The sequence below is a fragment of the Sminthopsis crassicaudata genome, chromosome 1 (genome assembly GCF_048593235.1).
Source record: "Sminthopsis crassicaudata isolate SCR6 chromosome 1, ASM4859323v1, whole genome shotgun sequence".
Classification (NCBI taxonomy): domain Eukaryota; kingdom Metazoa; phylum Chordata; class Mammalia; order Dasyuromorphia; family Dasyuridae; genus Sminthopsis; species Sminthopsis crassicaudata.
In genome coordinates, this window is record NC_133617.1 from 480291313 (window position 1) to 480315929 (window position 24617).

General features: G+C 33.5%; 1 protein-coding gene across 4 annotated transcripts in view; it reads right to left on the reverse strand.

The window, feature by feature from the left end:
- MAD1L1 (mitotic arrest deficient 1 like 1) overlaps window positions 1–24617 on the reverse strand; it is an 862777-nt gene that overhangs the window by 583800 nt on the left and 254360 nt on the right. The window contains exon 1 of one of the 4 annotated variants that reach the window (XM_074281155.1): window positions 22118–22232. The exons of the other annotated variants lie outside the window; for them this stretch is intronic. The gene's annotated coding sequence lies outside the window, so the exon portion shown is untranslated. Of the gene's footprint in view, window positions 1–22117; window positions 22233–24617 lie in introns of those variants that run through there. 4 annotated transcript variants of the gene reach the window in all.

Genomic DNA, 24617 nt, shown 5'->3' on the forward strand with positions numbered 1-24617 from the left:
ATAAAGGCAGGACAAAGGAAACTAATAAACAAAATTCTAGAATAAGGGGAACAAAGAGAAGGGGAAGAGTGTGTGGGACGTAAAAAGCTGCCTACACAAAAATGACTACTCAGAGATCACTCATAGAAAGCAGAATTAATTATTATAGCATCTCATGAGAGGTGGAGCAGTCCCACTGAGAAATTGATTCACAGTAGGAGGCTCACTCCCTTGAGAATGTTCACAGTGTTTATATATTTCAGACAAAGAACTCCCCAAAACCCCACCCTCTATCTGGTGTGATTGGTTACATAAGTCTCTATTCCCCTAATTGGTCAGTAGAATGCAGTAGAATAAGGTGCTGCTATCACTTCTTCAGCCACTATACTTTTTTTAATCCTTTCTTTGGACGATAGAATGTTGTCCGGGCCTTATCTAAAATCACTAGACTCTGGAGAAACCAAAACTGAGGCCTTAAGGCTTCAACTAATTTAAGTCACTGATCAATATATGCTTGGGATCTATAAGTTCTTCACCTTTTCCACACAAGAGCCAGTATGAAAACAGTTGCTACTATGGTTTGACCCTTCCTGTCTTTATTTAAGGTTTTCGTAACAAAGATATGAAAGACATGCCATTTTCTTTCTCCAACTCATTTGACAGATTAGGAAACTGATGTATTAGGAAACAGCATCAAGCAGATTGGCCAGGGTCACATGTTATGTATTTGAGGCCAGATTTTAATTCAAGAGAATTAATCTCCCGGACTCTTAACTCTTAATTAATATCCTATCTACTGAACACCTGTAGCTGCCCAGTGTTAAGAAAGCCACTTTAAAACACACACACACACACACACACACACACACACACACACACACACACACACACACACACTCACACACACACCCAATTAAAGTAACTTTAAGAAAATTAAATGTTACAATCTGCTGCTTACAAAAAAATTAAACTTAAGTACTCCAAGTGGCTTAGCATCCAAGTTCATAAAAGGAATATTATTTAAGCTTCAAGAAGATATAGAAAGTGACACATAATATAAGAAAGTTCAATATCCCTCCTACCAATTTTGGATAACTTTAACAGAAAAATAAACAAAACGGAAAAATATGAAATTCAACAAATTGCAAGAGAAACTAAATTTACCTAAAAAGAATAATAACATATTCGAAATGGGACAGCAAAAGAAGGTATATAAAATTCTCCTCTATACATGAAACACTTTCAAAAATTGATTGTGTTCTAGGGCATAAAAATATTGCAAACAATAATATTCACTTCATCCTTTACAGAGCATATTGCATTAAGAATAGAAATTGAATTAGGGACCAAGATCTAATCTATTATAATTTTAAAACAGAGAAAATATATAAATATATGATATATTTTTTAAATAGCATAAGAGCAAGGTAAAGTCACAGCAAGTTACAAAAAATAAAAAGAATAATTTGAACATGTTATGCTTAAAAAAAAAAAACCCAGAGAACCAAAAATAAATGAATAAAGAAAGGAATGTTTTCAAAAATATAAAACATCCAAGTTATCTAAAGACCAGATAGAGATCGTAACCCAAGCTTGGGAAAAAAATTAGGTCTAACTTTTAAGAAATTGTCAAGGAAAGGAGTGGGAGAAGGAAAATAAACTCTGGACCTGATTAATTTTACAATGCTATTTAAAAACAGGGGGTACTCAGATTTCACAAATTATTCTAAAAAACTGAAAAAGAACCTTGCTGAAAGCTATTTATGAGACATCTATATAAAATCCTAATACTTAAACCACAGAAAGAGAAAACATAGAAAATGATAAGTCAATCTAATTGATGAAAAGTTATTTAAAAAATGTAAACAAAGTTTCATCAAACAAACAAACTATTTAACCAAGACAGAATTTTCAATAATGAAGTGTCATTTTTACCAGGCATATAAGAAAGGATCACTCTGACAAACAATGAACATAATTATATTTAAACCCAAATCATTGAAAAAAACACAATCACAAGAAATTCAGACAAAATATTTGACAAAATGCATCATAAAAAAACACTAAAAAGTATAAGTATAGAAAAAAAAATTTTAATATCATAAAAAGCATCTCACTAAAATCAAAAGCAAGCAGCATTTGCAATGGGGATATACTAAAATCTTTTATAATAAATATGGGAATAAAACAAAGATATCCACACTCTCCACTATTATTTAATTTAGTAGTAAAAATGTTAGCAAAAGTAATAAAAAAAGAATAAAGATAAGCAAAATTAAACCAGAAGGGTTACTGTAGAAGATCCCAGAGAATCAGCAAATATTTTAATTGAAAAAATTAATAGCTTCAGCCAAGTTGCAACCTACAAAATTAATCCTTAAAAATCAGGAGCATTTCTATATGATAATTAAAAAAAAACCAAAACACAAAACTAAGAAGCAATAATATCAACAAAAAAAATCTATTTCAAATAATTAAAAAATGATAAAATACCTCTGGATCAACCAACATAGCAGACAAAAGATTTATAGACATTCATTTTAAAAGCACTCCTAAAAGAACCAAAGAACAATTTAATAGCTGTACTCATGGCAACGCCATGTCAAGATAAGAAAAAGTATAATATGACCAACATTAATTTATTCTTTTAAAGCAGATACTTTACAGAGTCTGATAAAATTCAACAAAATTTATTTGGAAAAACAAAAGATCAAGACTATCAAAGGAAATGAAGAAAAGAAATAAGGAAGAAATGGGAATAAATAGCACTACCAAACTCCCAACAAGATTATAAAGCAGCAGTCTTCAAAACCATCTGGTATAATTTTTAAAAATAAATAAATATATCACTGGGAAAAGAACAAACAAGAGAGATTTAGAAATAAAAGAACTCAATAAAGTAGAAAACATATGTTATGTAGAATGAAATTCCCTATTTGATAAAACCTGCAGGCAAAAGTGAAAAGCAGCTTGGGAGAAATTAAGCTTACATCTACATCTTATGCCATAGTCCATAAAATATATTCCATATGGATATATGATGTTAATATTAAAAGATCATACTTTAGAGAAGAAATGGATCACAAAGAAAGCTCGCACAGTTCTGGATAAGAAATTAATATTAAAAAAAAAAAAAGAGATATGGGAAATTACAATATAGAAAACAAGTAACCTGAAATTGAAAAGCTTCTTCACAGACAAGATCCATGCATCTATATCTATATTGTGAAAGGGAGGGGGAAATCTTCACATCAAATTTCTGTGATAAGGATTTGGTGTGCAAGGGGCAGTGAGTAGTACTGGATAGTGTATTTAGTCTGGAGTTAAAAAGAAATAAGTTCAAATCCAGCCCCCTACATTTACCATCTATGTGATTGTGACTCAGTCATTCATCTCTCTTTGCATCAGTTTTATCATCTGGAAAAGGCACTCGAAAAGCACTCTGGTACCTTTGCCAAGAAAATGCCAAATAGGTTCAAAAACAGTCAGACACAACTGAAACAAGTGAATAATAACATCCAAAACACATGTATATGTTTATGTGTGCATATATTTACACTTAAAACACACATACACATGCAATGACTAACAACTATTCCAGATAAATGCCTACAAACATGAAAGATATAAAAAGTTTTCAAAGAAGAACTGAGTATTAGTCACCATGAGAAAAAATATTCCAACGAACAAGAAATGAAAATCAAAACAACATCCTACAATTTGGCAAAAATAGCTAGTGGGATGGTGGGAAGATAGGTCTCACAATATATGTTCAAGGATTCAAACATTTTGGAATGCAATTTTGAAATAAGCAAATAAAATTACTAAAATGCCCATATCCTAGGATATATACCCAAAGGAAGAAAAAAATTCCCAATATAGCAAAACTTTTTGTAATAGCGAACAATTAAAAACAAAATAAATGCTCACTGAGTATGGAATGGCTAAACCAATTATAGTACATGAATGTAATAGAATAGTACTGTGCTATAAGAAATGAAGTGTTCAATGAGTATAGAAAAACATAGAAAAATCTATTTTAAATGATATGAAATGAAGTAAGCAGAGCCAAGAAAACAATATGTACAATAACTACCACAAAACATTGTAAATGTTAGGAACAACACAACAAAAAAATCAAATGCAATAGAACTGTGAAGGTCAAGTAGAATGCAAATAAAGGGATATGAGAAAACACCACCAAGTATCACATATTTTAGATGTTTTCAGACTTCCCATATAGTGATCAGTTATGTTGATATTTTTTTCTCTCTTTAAAACAACAACAAAAAACACTGTCCTGTAATATGCCTTTCAGGGAATAAGAAATACATGAAATACTATAGTGAGATATATATATAGAATAGAAATTGAATTAGGGACCAAGATCTAATCTATTATGATTTTAAAACAGAGAAAATATATAAATATATGATATATTTTTTAAATAGCGTAAAAGCAAGGTAAAGTCACAGCAAGTTACAAAAAATAAAAAGAATAATTTGAACATGGTATGCTTAAAAAAAAACCCTGTGAACCAAAAATAAATGAATAAAGAAAGGAATGTTTTCAAAAATATAAAACATCCAAGTTATATTTATATATATATATATATATATATATATATATATATATATATATTTTTTTTAAAATCAATTAGAATTATTATTATTTTTTTAAATACTAGGGCAGTTGGATAGTGCAGAAAATAAAGCACCAGGCCTGGAGTCAAAAGGACCCTGAGTTCAAATAAAGCTTCAGACACTACTTGTGTGACCCTGGCAAGTCACTTAACTCCAAATGGCTTATTACCCCCTTCCTCCCAAAAAAAGGAATGGGTGGATTCTGAACTGAGCACATCTACAGCTATTACAAGAGCAAAAAGCAAACTGAGGGATCCATAAGAAGTTACTTAAGAAATTAATGATAGAATTAATGTTATAATTTAGGGTTTCTCCCATCATTAACAGAAGCTCTGAAATTCTCAAAAAGAGCTTGGTCAAACTACAGATAAGGAATGTGAAAACAGCCCTACACAATTGTAAGCACAGAGTGAAGCTACTTATATTTATACCATCCAATTCAGATTCCAAATGCCTCAAAGTGTATTCTGTGAAAAGTATACCAAATTTAAAAAGAAAAATCAAAACAGTATAAACAAAAAGATAAAATGAAAACAGCAAAGATTAAAATAATTATGAAAGGAAAGAGCAATATATAAAATGGTGAAGTAACACTGTCCAATTTCACCCGATAATTTGTCTCCATATTGCCTCTGATGATATATTTCTAACATCTCATCAAATTGCATCACCAAATTCAATTTGCATTCCCAGATAAACAGAAGTTATACAGTAAATGCTCTCATCTGACCTTGAAGTGAGGAAAGGAAAATTACCCTTAGCAATTTCAATTCAGTCCCAACCCTAATGAATAATCCAATTTAACTGATCAGTTACCAACAAGTAATCTCAATAGAGGACCAGGTTTTCATAAAACTGGGAGGTGTCCTTGATTCTACCTTTCATCTCCTTTTACCTTCACTTGATTCTGGGCTCTGCTCTAAAATTTATCCATACCTTCTGGAGCAGAGAAGCTCAAAAAACAGAAATTGAAATGAAAGAAAAGATTGCATTGAGATGGAATTATAAACCAAACATCTTCAAAAAGGAATATAATTATGAAATCTACAAAATAAAAGCCTAAGTTTTGCCAGTATTCAACCCAATATTGATATGTGGAGTAGTATCCAAATAAGATGATGGACAATGTCAGATACAGGTGAAATAGCCAGAAAAAAGCAACTTAATAGACAATTATCTCTCTCTTTTTTTTGTTGTTGTTCTCTTTTTTTTTTCTTTTTTTTTTTTTTTTACTAATTTTATACTTAGAACATTTTTTGACAGTACATATGTATAGGTAATTTTTTACAACATTATCCCTTGTACTCCCTTCTGTTCCAAATTTTTCCCCTCCTTCCCTCCACCCCCTCCCCTAGATGGAAGGCATTCCCATACACATTAAACATGTTATAATATATCCTAGGTACAATATATATGTGCAGAACCTAATTTTGTTGTTGTTGCAAAGGAAGAATTAGATTCGAAAGGTAAAAATAACCTGGGGAGAAAAACAAAAAATGCTAACAGTTTACACTCATTTCCCAGTGTTCCAGTGTAGCTGATTCTGTCCATCATTGATCAATTGGAATTAGATTAGCTCTTCTCTATGTTGAAGATATCCACTTCCATCAGAATACATCCTCATATAGTATTGTTGAAGATCTCCTAGTTCTGCTCGTTTCACTCAGCATCAATTGATGTAAGTCTCTCCAAGCCTCTCTGTATTCATCCTGTTAGTCATTTCTTACAGAACAATAATATTCCATAACATTCATATACTATAATTTACCCAACCATTCTCCAATTGATGGACATCCATTCATTTTCAGTTTCTAGCCACTATGAAAAGGGCTGCCACAAACATTTTGGCACATACAGGGCCCTTTCCCTTCTTTAGTGTTTCCTTGGGATATAAGCCCAGTAGTAGTATGGCTGGGTCAAAGGATATGCAAAATTTGATGACTTTTTGGGCATAATTCCATATTGCTCTCCAGAATGGTTGAATTCTTTCACAACTCCAACATCAATGTGCCAGTTTTCCCACATCCCCTCCAACATTTATCTATTGTTCCTGTCATTTTTGCCAATCTGACAGGTGTGTAGTGGTATCTCAGAGTTCTCTTAATTTGCATTTCTCTGATCAGTAGTGATTTGGAACACTCTTTCATATGACTGGAAAGAGTTTCAATTTCATCATCTGAAAATTGTCTGTTCATATACTTTGACCATTTATCAATTGGAGAATGGTTTGTTTTCTTATAAATTAGAGTCAATTCTATGTATATTTTGGAGATGAAGCCTTTATCAGAACCTTTAACTGTAAAAATGTTTTCCCAATTTGTTACTTTCCTTCCAATCTTGTTTGCATTAGTTTTGTTTGTACAAAAGATGTAATCAAAATTTTCTATTTTGTGATCAATAATGATCTCTAGTTCTCCTTTGGACACAAATTCCTTCTTCCTCCACAAGTCTGAGAGGTAAACTATCCTATGTTCCTCTAATTTATTTATGATCTTGTTCTTTATGCCTAAATCATGGAGCCATTTTGATTTTATCTTAGTATGTGGTGTTAAGTGTGGGCCCATGCCTAGTTTCTACCATACTAATTTCCAGTTTTCCCAGCAATTTTTGTCAAATAATGAATTCTTATCCCAAAAGTTGGGATCTTTGGGTTTGTCACAAACACTAGATTGCTATTTTTATTCACTATCTTGTCCTGTGAACCTAACCTATTCCACTGATCAACTAGTCTATTTCTTAGACAATACAAAATGGTTTGGGTAACTGCTGCTTGATAATATAGTTCTAGATCAGGTACAGCTAGGCCACCTTCATTTGATTTTTTTTTTCATTACTTCCCTTAAATTCTCGACCTTTTGTTCTTCCATATGAATTTGGTTATTATTTTTTCTAGGTCATTAAAATAGTTTCTTGGGAGTCTGATTGGTATAGCACTAAATAAATAGATTAGTTTAGGGAGTATTGTCATCTTGATTATATTCGCTCAGCCTATCCAAGAGCAATGAATGTCTTTCCAATTATTTAAATCTGACTTGTGGCAATTTTTGTGGCAAGTCTTTTGTAATTTTGCTCATATAATTCCTGACTTTCCTTTGGTAGATATATTCCCAAATATTTTATACTATCGACTGTTATTTTGAATGGAATTTCTCTTTGTATCTCTTGCCCTTGGATTGTATTGGTAATGTATAAAAATACTGAGGATTTATGTGGATTTATTTTGTATCCTGCAACTTTGCTAAAGTTATGAATTATTTCTAATAGCTTTTTAGCAGAGTCTTTGGGGTTCTCTAAGTATACCATCATGTCATCTGCAAAGAGTGATAGCTTGATTTCCTCATTACCTACTCTAATTCCTTAAATCTCTTTATCGGTTCTTATTGCCGAGGCTAGCATTTCTAGTACAATATTGAATAGTAATGGTGATAGTGGGTAATGTTTTTTCACTCCTGATCTTATTGGGAAAAGGTTCCAGTTTATCTCCATTACATATGATGTTTACTGACAGTTTTAAATATATACTCCTTATTGTTTTAAGGAATAGTCCATGTATTCCTATACTCTCAAGTGTTTTTAGTAGGAATGGATGATGGATTTTACCAAATGCTTTTTCTGCATCTATTGAGATGATCATATGATTTTTGTTAATTTGGTTATTGATATAGTCGATTATGATAATAGTTTTCCTAATATTGAACCAGCCCTGCATTCCTGGTCATAGTGTATTATCTTGGGGATGATTTTCTCAAGTCTTTTTGCTAATATTTTATTTAAGATTTTAGCATCAATATTCATCAGGAAAGTGGTCTATAATTTTCTTTCTCTATTTTCAGTCTGCCTGGTTTAGGTATCAGTACCATGTCTGTGTCATAAAAGGAATTTGGTAGGACTCCTTCAATCCCTATTTTTTCAAATAATTTATATAGCATTGGAGTTAGTTGTTCTTTAAATGTTTGGTAGAATTCACATGTAAATCCATCTGGTCCTGGGGATTTTTTCTTAGAGAGTTGGTTAATAGCTTGTTCTATTTCTTTTTCTGAAATGGGACTATTTAGACAATTTACTTCTTCCTCTGTTAATCCGGGCAAGCTATATTTTTGAAGGCATTCTTCCATTTCACTAAAGTTATCGAATTTATTGGCATAAAGTTGGGCAAAGTAGCTCCTAACTATTGTTCTAATTTCCTCTTCATTAGTGGTGAGTTCTCCCTTTTCATTTTTAAGACTAACAATTTCTTTTCCTCTTTCCTTTTTTAAATCAGATTTACTAAGAGTTTGTCTATTTTGTTGGTTTTTTCATAGAACCAACTTTTTTATTAATTCAATAGTTTTTTTTACTTTCAATTTTATTAATCTCACGATTTATTTTTAGAATTTCAAGGTTCATGTTTGTCTGGGGGTTTTTAATTTGTTCCTTTTCTAGCATTTTTGTAAGCCCAATTTGTTGACCTTCTCTTTCACTATTTTATGCAAGTAGGCCTCTAGAGATATTGAACTTCCCCTTATTACTGCTTTGGCTGTATCCCACACATTTTGGTATGATGTCTCATTATTGTCATTTTCTTGGGTGAAGTTATTAATTATGTCTATGATTTGCTGTTTCTCCCAATCATTCTTTAGTATGAGGTTATTTAGTTTCCAATTATTTTTTGGTCTATTTTCCCCTGGCTTTTTTATTGAATGTGATTTTCATTGCATTGTGGTCTGAAAAGGATGTATTTCCTATTTCTGCCTTACTGCATTTGATTTTGAGGTTTTTATGACCTAGTATATGATCAATTTTTGTATAGGTTCCATGAACTGCTGAGAAGAAAGTATATTCCTTTCTGTCTCCATTTAGCTTTCGCCAAAGATCTATCATATCAAACTTTTCTAGTATTCTATTTACCTCTTTGACTTCTTTCTTATTTCTTTTGTGGTTTGATTTATCTAATTCTGAGAGTGTAAGGTTGAGATCTCCCGCTATTATAGTTTTGCTGTCTATTTCTTCTTGCAGCTCTCTTAATTTCTCTTTTAAGAATTTAGATGCTGCACCATTTGGTGAATATATTTAATATTGATACTGCTTCATTATCTATGCTACCCTTTAGCAAGATATAATGCCCTTCTTTTAATTAGATCAATTTTTGTTTTTGCTTGATCTCAGATGAGGATGGCTACCCCTGCTTTTTTGGCTACTCCTGAAGCATAGTAGATTCTGCTCCACGCATTTACTTTTATTCTGAATGTATCACCCTGTTTCAGGTGTGTTTCCTGTAAACAACATATAGTAGGATTCTGACTTTTAATCCAGTCTGCTAACTGCTTCCTCTTTATGGGGGAGTTTACCCCATTCATATTTATGATTAGAATGACTAATTCTATATTGCTTGCCATCCTGTTAACCCCTGCTTATGCTTTTCTCCTTTCCTTCCCTTTTACCCCCCTCCCCAGTATTAAACTTGTGAGCACCACTTGTTTTTCACAGCCCTGCCTTTTTAATATTCTTCCCCCACCTTAAAGTTCCTTCCCCTATTTTACCCCTTTTCCTCACAATTTCTGTATTCCCTTCCCCTTAGCTTATTCCTTCCCTCCCATTTTTCAATGAAGTCGAAGAAGTTTCACCATAAATTGAATATGTCTATTGATACACACTATGTTCATTCCCCTCCTTTTTTTCTCTCAGATATCATAGGTTGCCTTTGCCTCTTCATGAGATGTAGTACCACCACTTTACCCTTTTTAATGATATAATTTCCTTTCCACCTTTAGTTTCTAGGACACATTATATGTGTGTTCTTTACATATCTTTATGGCAGAAATATAGTTCTCAAGATTTCTTTTTATCTTTTTAAAAATCTCTTGAGTTCTGTATTTGAAGATTAAACAGTAGGTGATCGATGAATTTTTTTCAATGTCTATTTTACCCTCTGTTTCCAAAATGTCTGGTCAGTTCTCTTTGATAATTTCCTGGAAAATAGTGTGCAGGCTCTTTTTTTCTCACATTTTTCAGGGAGTTCATTTATTCTCAAGTTTTCTCTCCTGGATCTGTTTTCCAGGTCTGTTGTCTTTCCAATGAGGTACTTGACATTCTTTTCAATTGTTTCGTTTTTCTCTTTTTGCTTCACTACTTCTTGGTTTCTCCTTGAGTCATTCATTTCTGCTTGTTCGATTCTAATTTTCAATGATGTATTTTCTTCATTCACTTTTTTATATCTTTTTGTATTTCTCCAATTGAGTTTTTATCTTCTATGGAATTTTTTTCCATTTCATCTATTTTATTTTTTAGAGAGCTGTTTTCTTTTTTCAACTCACTAATTTTATTTCTCAATGATATCTCTTTATCCACTCTAGATGACTTCTCCAGACTCTCTTGCCAAGCTTCCCTTTACTTTTCCCATTTCTCTTCTAGCTCTCTTGTGAGAGCCTTTTTGATTTCCTTTTTTTCCCCCCTGAGGCTGGGGTTAAGTGACTTGCCCAGGGTCACACAGCTAGGAAGTATTAAGTATTTGAGACCAGATTTGAACTCGGGTCCTCCTGAATTCAGGGCTGGTGCTCTATCCACTGCGCTACCTAAGTGCCCCTTGATTTCCTCTATGAGAGTTTTGTGTATTGAGAAGCAGATCATATCCCCCTTATGGGATTCCTCTGGAAACAGTCTGCTTTTAGTCTGCTCTCTCTCCATACAGAAGCTGTCAATGGTTAGATCCCTTTTAAATTTTTTGTTCATTTTGTCAGAGCAGGAATCAAAGAAAACAAAATGACAAGAGAAACAATTAGTCTGTTTCTGGGGGGGGATGGGGCTAGATGGTGTACCGGGCTTCCTCTACAGACTGCGGGAGATAGCAGCGTGGCACTAGCAGGACAGCTATGGCTGTGCTGCGTCTATGCTCTGAGGCTCTAAGAACTGCATTGAGTCACTCCGAGTGGGGTTGGGGGTGGCCGAGTCCCAAGAGATGCTAGCTTTCTGGGGTTTTATTCTTTACCTCCGGTGTTTAAACCCTCTCTGCAGCTCCTGGTTTGCTGCCAAGACAGAATATCCACACTGGGGTAAAGGTCATTTCGCAGAAACGGAAGAGATGGCACCCCTCCCCCTTCTAGTTTGAGCAGTGTGAGCTGCCTGCCTCACTCTCACTGCCTGCCCTCAGTCTGCGCCCAGTCTGTTTGTCCCCTCCCCCGAGCAAACACAGAACTTATCTGGAGAATTTCAAGGATGTCCTCTCTGTTGGTGATTATTTGTGAGTTTTTTTCCGGTCAAGCATTAATTCCAAGGCTTGTCATGAAGTAAATTCTGAGAGAAAACGCGGAACTCAAGCAGCTGTCTGACTCCTCTCTGCCATCTTGGCCGGAAGTCCTTAATGGACAATTCTCAATGAAAATGAAAAATAGGCAGCAAGGTGAAATGGATATAATGCCAGACATAAAGAAAGGAAGAACGGAACATATTTCCTCAAAGGTTTCTTATTTGTCACAGTCCTGGGCAAGTCCTTTAATCTCTCTGTTCCTTTGTTGTAACATAGGGATGCTGATGGCACCTTCCTCACCAGACTGAGGAGATCAAATAAAATAAAATATAAAGCATTTTGCAAACTTGAAGAGTATAATAAAAATTTTAGCTAATTATGGAAGAAATGAGATAATGTAATGTGTGGTGTTATTACTTCTAAATCAAGATGGAGACACGAACAAAGGACATACAAAATAACAAATTGATCTCAAGCTTCATATGGATTCCATCTTCTCTTATACCTTTAGAAGTTACCTCAAGACAGAAAATCTGAAGTTTCCCTTATAGGGTAATTGAGAATTAGCTATAAGTATAAAATATTTTTTGTTAAAGTTCAATTCTCTTCATAATTCCATTCCTATCTATCCCATCAAAAGGACTATGGATTCTCTATATAGCTTTTCAGATAAGGTTTCAGACAATTCCCATTCATGTCCCCTAAGATTATGTCCTTTAGCAGCCTGTGTTTAGTTCTTTATTAGACTTTCCAGCTTTATTTCTATCTTTATTAGACTAAAAGTTCCCTCACAAGCAGTCTAGGGGTCAGGTATATTTTCATATTCTAATACCTAGCACTTATCTATTGTCATGGTTCCACATAGCTTTTCCAAAGGCTTAATGGACTGCATAATGGAAAAGGCCTATCCTGGAAGCTGAGGCTGTGCTTAAATCCATATCCTGGCATAACTGGCTCACTGGGGCTAAAGATCTTTATCTTTCTGAGTATTAAGTTTTCTCACAGGAAAGCTGGAGGTCAGAATAACTATACTCAACAGGGCTAAAAAAAGATAAAAATAGAATAGGATTCTACACCTTAGGTTAACAAATGTCCATAAACAAAATACAAAGAATCCATGAAATTGATTGTATTGGTTTAATTTTAAAAATAATTTCCTTTACGAAATTCTATGAATTTTAAAAGAATCACCATGAGCAGGGATCAACAGGCTTTACCAAAGCACCAAAGATGTCCATGGAACCTGTTTGTTAAAAGGTTAAGAGTAAATATGTTTAAGTTACTATTGTGTTTTTGTTCTTTATCATCCTATAAGCTTCCTTACTCCTTTCTTTTCTCCGTCCCTCTCTCCCTTATTCTTTGTCTCTGTAACTTCCTTCCTTTTCTCCTTTCTTCCCTCTGTCTACAGAAGATATTATACTCTTATCTATAGATGCTCTTAAAAGCATTTTTTTTTCACCTCCCAATATATCTTGGGATTTACTGGTTAGATTTCTTACTTAAGGACCAGGCCTTAAGCCAAAACCTATCTGATTCTAATTGGCCACCAATACTCCAGGCTAAGCCCCATCTATCCTCTAAGAAATGATAAGCAAACAGATTTCAGAAAAATCTGGAAAGACTTACATGAACTAATTCTCAGTGAAGTGAGCAAAACTAGGAGAACACTGAATATAGTAACATCAGCACTGTATTATGATTGACTTACTGCTTCTGAGCAATACAATGATTCAAGATAATTCCTAAAGATTCATAATAGAACTTGCAATTTATATCAAAATAAAGAATTTCATGGTCTCAATGCAAACTGAAGCATGTTATTTTTGCTTTTGTTTGTTTTCATGATTGTTCTCTTTTGTTTAATCTGAATGTTTAACCTCTTATCAGATTGCTTGCTATCTTGAGGAAAGAGAATGGAGAAAAATGTGAACTAGAAATTTTACAAAAGTGAATATTAAAAACCATATTTATATGTAATTAGAAAAAGTAAAGTACTATTTACAAAAAAGAAAGGGTAAAATTTAGTGTTTTAAAATGTGAACTAAATTATTAGCAATAATAATAGATGGCACCTAGGTAGTACAATGCATGGAGCACCAGGACTGGAGTCAGAAAGATTGGTCTTCATCAAGCTTGGCTTCAGACACTTATAGCTCTATGACATTGGGCAAGTCATTTAACCCTGTTTGCCTCAGTTTCTTCATCTATAAAATGAGGTGGAAAAGAATACATTTTTTAGTATCTTCAGGAAATATGCAAAGACTAACCCTATCAGGGGAGATTTGAATGTCAGTAAGTCTGGATTTAAAGAGAAGAAGTGCCAGTAGATTAATGTTTTTCTGAGAGGTGGTTCCACATAAATCACAAAATTTCAAAGACATCCAGAGACCATCTTGAAACAACCAACCAAAAAAAAAGAATCTTCTCCATGACAGCCATCTACTTGGACATCTGTAGCTATAAAACCCACTTACTACTTCCTAAAATGTAAATCATTTTAGTTTTAGACTTTTCTAATTATTAGCAAGTTTTTCCTCAAATTGAACCAGTCTACCTCAGTCATTTTGTATTTCAGCTCTGAATCTTAATTCTTCTTCCACAAGATATCCTTTCAAATCTTGAAAATCTCTATTATTCTCTTCATCAAACTAAAAACAAAAAAACCTATCCTTATCACCACTTTAATACTAGTCTCATCATGCCCCTGAATTTGCAAGTTTGTCAATATTCTTTCTATATTATAGGACTCAGAGATAAATACAATAATTCAAATATGATTAGACCAAGCTAAAATACAGCAGAAATATTACACCTTCTTTTTGGATGCTAAGTTATTAAAATTATAAATACTTAACTATCACAATAACAAGAAAAAGTTTATACCTAAAAGAAACTTTAAGACTGTACATAAACAATATATATGATTTTATCAGAGGAGATGATATTAAAGAAATGGCATTGACATTGAATCTTAAGGACCATGGTACCTTTCATTCTGACTGGCAGGTGGAACCAACCCTCTGTTGTTGTCTTATCCACTAAAATGTAAGCACCTGGAAAACCAAACCCATCTTCCTTCATCTGTTGCTATAGACAGTGCTTAATAAATACTTTCTTCATTCACCTATTGAAATACACAAGACACTATATGATATGCCTTCCAAAAATACTAAGCTTAATCTAGAATCTTGTACCTAGCAATCAAGTTCCTTAGATGGTCAGATGATTGGGGGCCACTGAATGAATAATTCATTTTGGAATTTTGTCAGGGATCAAGATCAACCTTAGTACTCTATAGTTTACACAATCTACTTCCTTTCTTTTATTGAAAAATAACATTTTTCGTCTTTTTCAGTCTCCACAATTTCACAAACATTACAGTTCAATGATTACACTGGGATGATTTTTATTTGGTATACTGGAAGTAAAGTAATTTACAGCTGCTAGATCTTCTCTTACTATCTTTTATTTTCAATTTCCTCTTAACTAAATTCATTCTACCTTTTTTCCTCCTGAAAAATAACTTTTTTATGAAAGAAGATAGAAACAAAATAGGAAAACCTTATTCCCATTATTCTCTTTTATCACCTAATTTTGTGTTCTTGGCCCATTATGCTAATAAAAAAATAAAGCTGATTTCAATGGTAGCTTTTATTTGTCTTTGGAAAAAGTAAATAAACAAATTATATATAGTAAAGGAACAAAAAAATATTAGGCCAAGACAACAAATATTTATTAACCATACAGTAAGCACTAGGTAATGTTGCTAAGTACTGGGTTAGAGGGACTCATATGTAAGAAGTTGGAAAATTAAAAAGAAACCACAATAAAGCTTTAGAAGACAGAGAATTTAATATGTTAGATTTAATAAGGAACCAGTGAAATTCATTAATAGGGGTAGGAGCTGGAAGTTGGAAGGTTGGAAGGGGGTTCACTTGGTTAATCAATGAATAAACAGTAATTATGTCATTGGGCAGCAACTTATGTAAGTTATTATATTATATTAATATTGTAAGTTATGCATTTGCAATCCTTATCTCATTTCCACCAAGGTTCTTACCAGTCAGGTTTCTAAAAGTTTAAAGGTTGTTGATTTAGAGATAGAAGGAAATAAGACCAGCTAGTGCAACGCCTATATTTAATTGTTGAAAAGACTGAGGTAAAGTAGTTAAACAGCTTGATCAAGGTTTAAAAAAAAAAAAAAAAAAAAGGCAAGGATAAGAGTCATAATCAAAACACACTCAGGTCTTCTGACTCAAAATCCAAAAATTTAGCCTTTCCATCACTTCCCTCCAAAACTGTTCATCTCAAAAGTCAAGTGAAAATACCAACAATAAGACACAATAAGCTACCCAAATATGTAAGAACCGTCAAAGTGACTAAAGTTAAAGCATCAGACCATCAATCTCACTATAACAACATTTTAAAAATTTTTTAAAACATCATTACTAAGTGACAAGAAATCTCTCACAAATGAATATTCAATAAAGAAATCAGTCATTTGAAAGAGTACTCAATCTTTTTGCTATTCCAGTTTGAGAAACTTTCACTGAAAGAAGAAAAAGAAGGTTGATTGTCTTATGTCATGAGCCAAGTGTGATAAGGTTTCATTAATAGTATGATCTTTGAAATTATTTCTAACACATGAGAGACTATAAGCTAACCCTCTTCATTTTGAAAGACAAAAACAAGTTGTTGTTTTTTTAAAACACCTACAGTTTAAAACCATTTTATTTTTTATTCATTATATTTGAATTTCTCATAATTCAATCTATAATCTTGTCACTATGCTCTGCAGGATAATGCATTAATATATGAATACATTAGTTTTAAACCTTTAGCAATTTTTTTAAAATGTTCAGCATGATGGTATATGTTGCATTGGGGTCAGAAAACTTTAATTTCAAATCTCAAATCTTACCTGAAGTGTGATTTCTCAGCAAGTCATTTTATAACACTGTGCCTCAGTTGTCTTATTTGTAAAGTGAAAGCATTGCAATATCTTGAAGCTCTGAACCTATTATGCTTTAATCTTTCATAAAAGACCAATCAATTTACTGGAAAAGTTACTCTAGACATTTTTAACAAGACCAGTATAGGACTTTTGATATTACTGTATTCTATCCTTTATTGTTACTATGAGTTGCTAAGATTTCATTTTCAGAAATTTACCTACAATTTATATATTCATTAGAAAGCTTTTATAGTAGTTTCTGCACAGAAATAATCACTTGTGATAGGCAATAGTCTAATGATGCCAATTATCTGTATCTCCAATGCTCTCAGTGTCAACTGAATTTTTTTTTTATTATTTTGTTTCACCAATTGCATTTAAAAGCAATATTTAACACTCGTTTTTTAAATTTTTTGAGTTCCAAATTTTCTCTCTCCCTCACCTTATAATCTTCCCCTGAGATTATAACAACTTTGATAAGAGATATAAATATGTAATCAGACAAAGAATATTTTCAAATTGTGAAAGAAGATACAAACCCCAAGAAGAGGAAACCAAGAGGGAGGAGGGAGGAAGTCAAAAATAGTATGCTTAGATCTGCCTTCAATCTCTACCTGTTTTTTTCTCTGGAGAACTGCATTTTCTAGCATGAGTCCTTTACAATTATCTTTAATCAATGTAGCATTAAGAATAACTAAGTCTATGGAATATTATTGCTCAGTAAGAAATGACCAGCAGGAGGAATACAGAGAGGGTTGGAGAGACTTAAATCAACTGATGCTGAGTGAAATGAGCAGAACCAGAAGATCACTGTATACTTCAACAACGATACTGTATGAGGATGTATTCTGATGGAAGTGGAAATCTTCAACATAAAGAAGATCCAACTCACTTCCAGTTGATCAATGATGGACAGAGGTAGCTACACCCAGAGAAAAAACACTGGGAGGGGAATGAAAATTGTTAGCACTAATATCTGTCTGCCCAGGTTGCATGTACCTTCGGATTCTAATGTTTATTGTGCAACAAGAAAATGATATTCACACACATGTATTGTACTTAGACTATATTGTAACACATGTAAAATGTATGGTATTGCCTGTCGTCGGGGGGAGGGAATAAGGGAGGGGGGGTAATTTGGAAAAATGAATACAAGGGATAATATTATAAAATATATATATATATAATAAAAAAAAAAAAAAAAAAAAAAAAAAGAATAACTAAGTCAACCACAGTTGATCATCATACAATATTGCTGTTACTGTGTACTATGTTCTCCTACTTTGACTAATTTCACTTTACATCCATTCATGAAAGTCTTTCTAGGATTTTTTGAAATCTTCCTACTTATAACTTTTTACACACAATAATATTCTATTAAAATCTTGTACCACAACTTATTGAATCATTCCTCAACTAATGGACATCCCCTCTACTTCCAATTCTTTGCCAGAACAACAACAACAAAAAAGCTGCTATAAATATTTTAATAAAAATAGGTTCTTTTCCCTTTTTATTCATCTCTTTGAGATTAAAAAAAAAAAAAAAACTAGTAACATATTGCTGGATAAAGGATATATGCAAAGTTTTATAGCTTTGGGGGCATAGTTCCAAATTGTTCTCCAGAATGGCTTCATCAGTTCACAATTTCACCAATAGTGCATTCTGACATTTATCATTTTCCTTCTCTGTCATATTATTGAATCTGACAGCTCTGAAATGTTTAGTTTACATGTGAGAGCATTTTTTTCATATGATTAAAAAGCTTTGATTTCTTTTTTCTAGAAACTGTTCAATCCTTCAACAATTATCAATTAGTAAATGACATATTTTTAAAATTTTTGCTTCGTTCTCTATATATTTGAGAAATGAGACCTGTAAAAATTGTGACATTTTATTTTTTCAATAAACATTTACTAAAGGGGGGAAAGAGAGCAATTTTTTTTTAAAAATGGCAAATTCCCTACAAATAAAAACTATTTAAATTTATTTAATGCTGCTTTTAAGTTTAACAAAAAAAAGAAAAAATCCTTACAACCACCCTGTAAAAGTTATTGTCACTTGGCATGTAAGAAATCTAAAGATCTGAGAAGGTGATCCACCTAGAAAAACTAAGGGCCAGAACCCAAGTCTCATAATTTTTACTCCTTTTACTTTTTTTTTTTTTTAATATAAAGTAATCTAAATCAATAAACATTCATTAAGCACTTACTATGCAAAAGGCATTGTGCAAACTTTTGGAGTTCAAAAAAACCAAGATTATATGATCTAAATAAAGAACAAACAACTATGTACAAAAAAGCTTTATAATTATAAATAGGAAGTAAATAGGAGTAAAAAGACACTACAGATTAAGAGAGAATGGGAACACTGGTAGAGGATGGGAATTTAGTTAAAATGAGCAACATAAAGTCTCTGATTCGAGGAGTTTATATAGAATAATACAAAGCAGAATGTGTTAAGTATGATAAGAGTACATGCAATGTACAGTCTACTAAATTAAGAGTAAGAGAATCTGGATTCAAATCCTGGCTCTACTATTAATCACCATTTATTTGTAAAATGAAGATTAGGTGTCCTTAAAGATTCCCCAGCAATTCTAAATCCATAATTGCTCTCCTCTTCTCTCTTCCTTCTCTCTCTCATTCTCATCTTAACTCTCTATTTCTTGCTGGCTCTAGATCCCCAGACAATGCTAATTCCAAAAACTTTTTCACCAGGACACCAGGACTTCATTAACAAAGTCATCTTGCTATATATGCTATATATCCTCAGCAAACAATAATCAAATCAGTATTGCCATTGCTAGCAGAAAAAGGTACAACAAGCTACGTTAGCCTTTTGGTTCTACTCAATCCCTGTAACTTCCTATCAAGGTTTCTTTGCCCAATAACCACTCTCACTACAAGCTGAATCTCTAATAAACTAACCTTCTTGTTAGCAAGGACCGTCTCATTTTTTTGTACTTGAGAACGCAGTCACTAGCAAACTGACAAACACAGGGTAGATACATAATCAACATCTGTTGACTGAATATTTGACAGGATACATTTTAGAGAAAACATTTGGAGAAGAGAAGATAATATCAATAAAAGAAAGAAAATAAGAAAGTACTGAACATGCTCAAGGAGCAGCTAATTATATCATGGGTAAATCTGTCAGTAATGAAAACAAAATGGTCTGAACGAAAAGGAAAAGATGGATGTAAGAGATATTGTGAAGGGAGAATCTGCAGAATAAAATCACTGATTTTATTACTTGTTGAATGTATACTTATAGGAGTAAAAGGGAGTAAGAAGGGAAATTGTAGTACAGAAATAGAACTTTCATTGAGGTTAAAGTTCCATGACAGAGCAAAACCTTCAACCGGGGAATAAAATATTCAAGGGACTTTTAGGAGAAGAAAAATGACAATTGCTAAAGAAATGTCAGAGAAGGTGATTAAGAATAACTGATTTTTCCTGTTTAACATATTATATTAAGATTTATAAATTATCTGCCTCACGAGAATTTTACAGGGAGAATTAGAGAGTTTAAGTGACTTAATTCAATATCTCACAAGTGGTAAGTAATAAAAATGGAATGAAAAGTCTAGTCTCTGGACTGCTACTCAGCCACTGCTCTTTTATAACAATAACCAAAGTTTGGAGGAAAAAAAGGTTTGGTGCATACTAAATTAGTAACAAATGGCTTCATAAAAGTAGGTAATGTATGACCTGTTCAATAAAGAAATGACATCTGTGGTAGAAAAGATTAAGTAGGCTGATATTATGTGGGAAGGGAGATAGTATATGATGAGGTAACAGGTGAACCAAATGATGAGGTAACATGATGAGGTAAATACCTAATAATGAGGTATAAAGGTCTAGTGGCAGGATTCGGGGTACAAGGAGTCACATGGAGCTCTCCTGCAACCCATTAGAATTCGGCTCAAGGATACAAGGTTAAATCAGGTCTAGTGGCGGGGAGAGTCCCTATAAATGAATTTACAGGCCGAAAACCTAGATGGATAAAAAGATGTTTACTGCAAGGTTTGGAAGCAAGGCCAAGGTATGGTTAGTAAAAAGCATTAGATAGAGGAAGATATACGCCGAAAGCGGTGGGGACAGAGAATCTCTGATGCCAGCATCTTAGCTGGGGGTGGGGGGGGTGGGGGTGGGGGTGTCAAGCCCAAACTGGCTCAGATAAGGATCTCTTCCCCTAGGAATAAAAAAGGGTGGTTTTGACCAGATCTTGTCCCAAAGGTAAATCAGACAAGGAATCTTAAAAGGGACTAAGTTCGCAACAGTATATACATATGATGAAATAAACTGAAAGAAGGAAATAGATGAAAGGGAAGGGATAGGCTTATCTGGATAGAGGAGCTCTCATCTGCTTGGATACTAGAACACATGGAAAAGTAACTTTAAAATGTTTGACAATGGGTTGATTGTTTTTTAATCTATAAGATAAAAATCAATCTAACTAGAAAGTTGGATTATAAGTTCCTCTCAAAATAAAGAGAGGTCATTGAAGCTTATTATTTTGAGCTAAGAATAATTTTTTTAAAAAGTGGTAGATGATACATAGATAAGAAGAAAAAGACAGAGAAAATATGGTGGCTTTATCAGCTGCACTATATTGAGATAGCATACCAAGAAAAGCAAGTAGATCAAAGATAAGTTAGAATGATCTCATCCACATCTCTCTCTTTGGAGTTACCCAACAGCCCAATTAGCAGCTCTGATGCTACCTTACCTAAGATTGCCCACAATCAATAATAGCAGTACACTAAGTAAGAGCAGATTGTCTTTGCTCAACACTCTTTTCAATCGGCACCTGTGTTCCATTATAATACTTCCAGCTGCCTGAGCTGTACCTGATTAATAAAGCCCATTCCTCCTGTTTATTTCCTTATTGATTTTGCTGTCTTCTACCCAAAGAGGAAAAGTCAATATGCAGTTAGGTGTGGCACTTTCTTGAGAACTCTGCATTCAACTGCCTCCTGGAGTTCCATTGTATTCTTGCCTTGTGACAGAGCTCCCAGTTAAATGGGGAGAAATGGAGGTAGAGATTCTTACCAAGTACACTGAGTGTCCTACTTAACTAAAGCTGACAAGCTATTTTAATGCTGTCATGAAACTAATAAACAATTCTAATAACTTATGTATATGCTTGTATACTGCAAAGTAAAAGGAGAAAACAAGATTAAAAAAGAAAAACCAAATTTACTTTAAGAAGTTAGTCTGCATTCTTACCCTTACCCACCTCCCCACCCCCAGGAAAAAAAGTAAAAGGAAGCATCTGCTCACCAATCACTATGTCAACAGTGCAACTCACTTATTAATCTCTTTCCCTTGGCACTTCAAGACACAGGGGCTTGGAAAGTTGACACTTGACTTGAAAAATGCCAACTCTAAGCAGTTTATTTCCTCTTGAACTTTAAGAACTGACTCAGACAGAAGTGACCTTTAAAAGGCAGGGTTAGAGCTTGTATGAATTGCTAGAAGTACTTCTCTTGCTTACACAACATGCAGAGGTGCTAATAAAATTTCCCAATGTTATTGTCTACCTTCAACAGGTGGACAGGCAGAAAATCACTGAGGGTTCAAGTTATTCAGGTTCTATTATCTGCAGAATTAACTATCAAAGCTAGAATAAGGAGATACGGATACATTATTTGCAGTAAAGTCCTAAAATACAAATTTAGAACAATCTTTAGGAAAAAGATTTCTCAAAATGTAAACAAACAGTTGTCACTTATTAAGAGATTTCTATATGCTAGATAGCCCATCAGGAACTGGGGAGACAAAAAACAAATACAGAAACAAAACTTTTGTTCCCCTCAAGTGCTTTGCACTGAGAGAAGAAAGAAGATTTATGTAAATAAATTGATACAAAACAAATACAAGGGAAAAAACACTAGCAGGTGAGGGATTCAAGAAAGGCTTCCTGTAGAAAATGTCACTTGAACAAAGTTAGCCACCTTTAAAGGAGAGCTATTTTCTAAACATAATTGATGAGGAATAAATTGGGGCTCTAAGCCGAGATGAATCAGCTCTTGTGGGTCTGATTAACCTCTCTCCTTCCCAAAGTACCCAAGGGCAGGTTCCATAGCTAATGAATTCACTACTCAATGCTATATCAAAACAAAGTCTTTATTGATAGTTAAAGGGATAGACAGGCATTGGGTCTCCAGGAAGGCCAAACTGCCTGGCAAGGGGACGCCAGTTGGTGGGCACAAGGCTGGTGTAGACTGAGTGCAAGGAAAACAATTTTAGAGATTCCTTTTATACATAACTAGAGTCATCAAAACAACATTTGCACAGAGATGTTATCCAGGAGGTTCTGGAGATATTTGTAAATAAGACAGGAATTTCTCTTAATCATTTGTATCTCCAATTATCTCCTTTAACCCCGCCTCAAACAAGAATTTCCTGTTAATTATTTTTATCTTGAACTATCTCTTTTTTTGACCTTATCACAATGACCAGCAATGACTTTTCCTGTCTCAAGAACCAGAGAAGCTAGTCTTCCATAATGTCTTTTAAATTGAATTCTAAAAATAAATTTTGACAACTAATTTATAAATACCAATTGAGTAACTCCAAGGGTAAGGCACCATACTAAGAACTATGAGAAACAAAGAACACCTGCCCTTAAGGAATTTCCAATCTAGCTAGGAAGAAAAAATACTCGAAAATAAAGTAACTGACAACTTAAGACACTATATAATAAGTACCAAATGACATACAGTAAAAAATTCTAAAAAATAATTTATTTTTCCCAATTACATGTAAAGACAATTTTTAACATTCTTTTAAAGACAATTTTTAACATTCTTTTTAAAAAATTCTATGTACCAAACGTTCTCCTTCCCTCCCTCATCTGTCTCCTCATTAAAGGCTGTAAGTAATTTGGCCTGAAGTCAGGAAGATTCATGTGGTTTCAGACATATACTAACTTCGTGTCCCTGGGCAATTTCCTTAATAAATGTATACAGTAAATACTTTAAGGAGAGAGAGACAGAGAGACACATAGAGAGACAGAGAGGAGAGAGAGAGAGTGTGTGTGCGTTTAACCAGGAAGTGGAATATTGGGACAAAGCTGAATGTGTAGCGTTTAAATAGTAGGGGGAGACACAACACATCTTCCCAGTAAAAACAATATATGCAAGATTCCTAAGGGGAAAGGCCTAGGGAAATAGTGAGATTGGCTGAATCTGAGCATATATGTTCAGAAGTAAGAGGAAAATGAAAAGATACACAGGGACCAGACTGCACAAGGTTGAACAGTCTGGAAATTAAACAATAGACAACTGAAGTTTTCTCAGTAGGGAAGTAAAAATGAGTTGATTTTAAAATTCATATGGTGTTGGTATGTAGGCTCCATTCTATTGAGGAGGGAATGAATAAGGAAAAGCAGTTCCAAAGCTATTCTCAGGAACTTCAGCCTGAGCTGTCTGGGGTCTGAATCAAAATGTTAACAAGAGAAATAAGAAGAAACCTAAAGATGTTAGAGATATTAATGAAATGCAAAATTGGAAAGAAGACCCAAGACTACAGATTACAATCCAATAGGGAGAGGGAGGAGGGGAAGCCACTCTGTTTCTAAAAAATATCAGGATAAGTGATTTTGCTTTTAAAAACCTCTTAAAGTACTGATTATATCCAAGGGAAGGGATGAACATGCACTTCTGAAATAGTCCACCCTAGTTTTTTGGACAGCTCTACTTGCTAGGAAGGCTTAAATGTGCCTTCCTACAGCTTCGACCCAATATGGTATCACACAGGGAAAGCCTATTTTCTCTCAAAGGCTAACTATAGATGCTGACTATCAT